Genomic DNA, 3,015 nt, shown 5'->3' with positions numbered 1-3,015 from the left:
AGAGGAGAAAAAAGGTCTGAAGATGTCATAGACCTGAAGGACTGGAAAGCTGGTGAGAGGTTGCCTGCCAGCCCTCCACCCCACAAGTCTGAGGCACACGGAGAAGAAGACAGCACAGAGGCTTAGCCTGTGTGCCTAGGCCACAGAGGCTCCTGCCATCTGGGGCTCCAACAGGCATTTTGCTGCTTTGGGAGGCAAGTCCATGGAATGGTAACTGCTTAAGTAAAATCAGAAGGTCCAGAAAATGTTTCCTAATAACCTTCCTGACTCTTTGCCAGAAACAGGCCCGAATAGTGAGGGGTGGAGTTGGGGGACACATGATCATGAGCACTGACGATGCTTCAGTGGGATCTCAGGAAGAAGGCACACATTGACCTGATTTGGTGGAGAACTTCTAGAAGATTTGCAATGTCCTAAACACAACTAAATCCTATCAGTACAGCAGAGTGGGGGCTATGAGGCAGGTGTGATGAAAGGGTACTTCTCCATCCAGTGACCAAGTAATACACATATGTATCACCTTGTGACCCACACAAGCGCAATCATGTGAAACCAACTTCACTATGGTAAGAAGAGAAAATAGCCAGCATCGATATTGTGCAGAGTCCTGGGACTGGGCAGGGCCCAGTGGCCACTGCTGTATGCAGCCTGCCCCCTGCCAGCCGTGGGAAGGCAGTTGGAGGGGCATGGGGCTGGGCCCCGGCACCAAGGGGTAAGGCATGGGTGTATTGGATTGTTGGAGGAGGGCAAGAGCCCCCACTTGGAGGCCAAGCATTCACACTGAAAGGCAGCATACCCAGTGCTGGCAACAGGCATGAGGAGCGCGGACCAGGAGAAGGAGGAGCTGGATTAAAGCTGTTTACTGCATTGTGAACAACGTAGGAAATGTGATTTTTTCTTTTCTTTTTTTTTTTTTTTTTTTTTTTTGAGACAGTCTCATTCTGTCGCCCAGGCTGGAGTGCAGTGGCACGATCTCAGCTCACTGCAACCTCCACCTCCTGGGTTCAAGAGATTCTCCTGCCTCAGCCTCCCCAGTAGCTGGGACGACAGGCATGTGCCACCACGCCGGGCTCATTACTGTATTTTTAGTAGAGATGGGATTTCACCATGTTGCCCAGGCTTGTCTTGAACTCCTGGCCTCAAGTGATCTGACTTCCTTGGCCTCCCAAAGTGCTGGGATTACAGGCACGAGGCCTTTGTTTTGTTTTGTTTTGTTTTTGTTTTTGAGATAGAGTCTCATTCTGTCACCCAGGCTGGAGTGCAGTGGTGCAATCTGGGCTCACTGCAACCTCCGCTTCCCGGGTTCAAGTGATTCTTGTGCCTCAGCCTCTTGAGTAGCTGGCATTACAGGTGCCCACCACCATGCCCAGCAAATTTTTGTAATTATAGCAGAGATGGGGTTTCACCATGTTGGCCAAGCTGGTCTCGAGCTCCTGACCTTAAGTCATCTGTCTGCCTCGGCCTCCCAAACCGCTGGGATTACAGGTGTGAGCTACCATGCCTGGCCGGAAATGTGATTTTTTCTTGCCCTTCACCTGATTGGGAGAATGGTGTTCAATTGGTATTCAGCACCACATTGTTAACATTTCCTGAAATATAGGACTTTCACGTTTGGTCCTTTGCAAAATTTCTGCAAGCTGCTAATTAGGATTGTAAAGTCCCTACTTTTCCTAAGAGATCCCCCATGGTGGTTAATGCTGATAGCCCAGCAGAAGGAGTTAGTGGACTGGTATGAAAACCACTTAGTGTAGCTTTCGGGAAGGAAAACTGTTTTCTTTTCCTTTGCAACAGGAGTGGCTGGCAAAAAGAGTCATCCTTGGACAGCGGAATCTATCTTTTCACCATCTAGAGTTGGAGAAGTAGGAGCCAACTTTCTGGTTATTTCCTTTCCTGAACTGCTAGTTCTTGCCCTTAAATACCTTGCTTCATCTTTTAACCTCTGTACAGAGACCGATAACATTCATTTTCATGAAGTTCACTTTCTAAAAATGCATTTCATTCAATGGCCTGATTTAGCCTTTGTTCTTAGTCTTCCAGAGAAGGCCGGTGCAGTGGCTCACACCTGTAATCCCAGCACTTTGGGAGGCTGAGGCAGGTGGATTACTTGAGGTCAGGAGTTCGAGACCAGCCTTGTCAGCATGGTGAATCTCGGAGGTGGAAGTTGCAGTGAGCAGAGATCTCACCACTGCACTCCAGCCTGGGCAACAGAGCAAGATTCTGTCTCAAAAAAAACCCAAAAATACAAACAAACAAAAAAACGAAGTCTTTTAGTGAAACTATTATTGCCCTTTTTGCTTGCTCCAGGTCATCGTTGGCCTGTTCCAGCTCCCTCACATACTTAAGCAACTACACCTTAATGGCCCACATCTGACTTAAATCATCTAATATTGAGACCTGCTTGTAGCTCTGTGCATGTTGATGTTCTGGTTTCTCCTTTAACGCCTCCACTTCATATTTCAGTCTTTGGCTAGAAGGTTGCAAGTTTCTATTTCTTTGTTCAGGCTGTGCTAATTGTGCTGCCAAGTCTGCTTCTAAATCCCTGCTTCCTTCCTGAAATTCAACTAACTCATCTCAAGCTTCCTGGAAGCTATGTTTATACTTCAAGGACATTTCTTTCCAATAAGTAGTTTCATCCTTTAGACTTGAAAAATCTGGTATATGTTCATCATCCATGATCAAAAAAGTGTCTAATGGGTCAAAAGCACACGTTCACCACCGCTTGACCCATGTCTCTGCTCCACTGGTTTGGCCAGGCTGACCCAGCTGCTCAGCTTCATTCCCCTCCACAGCTCTGAGCTCCACTCCATTCTGTTCCTCTTTCTTGAGGTCGTTTAGCTATTCTGGGTCCCTTGAATTTTCATATGAATTTTAAAATCAGCAAATAAATTTCTGGAAAAAAAGTTGACTGAGTTTTGTTTTTTGTTTTTTGGGTTTTTTGTTGTTGTTGTTGTTTTGTTTTTTTTATGTGTGTGTATTTCTTGCAGAAATTGGGGTCTCATTTTGTTGCCCAGGCTG

General features: G+C 46.5%; 1 pseudogene; it reads right to left on the bottom strand.

The window, feature by feature from the left end:
- Positions 1 to 1,554: 1,554 nt before the first annotated feature.
- LOC104672925 lies at positions 1,555 to 2,673 on the bottom strand (annotated as a pseudogene).
- Positions 2,674 to 3,015: the final 342 nt, after the last annotated feature.

The sequence above is a fragment of the Rhinopithecus roxellana genome, chromosome 7 (assembly GCF_007565055.1).
Source record: "Rhinopithecus roxellana isolate Shanxi Qingling chromosome 7, ASM756505v1, whole genome shotgun sequence".
NCBI lineage: Eukaryota > Metazoa > Chordata > Mammalia > Primates > Cercopithecidae > Rhinopithecus > Rhinopithecus roxellana.
The sequence above is the reverse complement of the archived record's forward strand: the minus strand, read 5'-3'. Positions and strand labels throughout refer to the sequence as shown.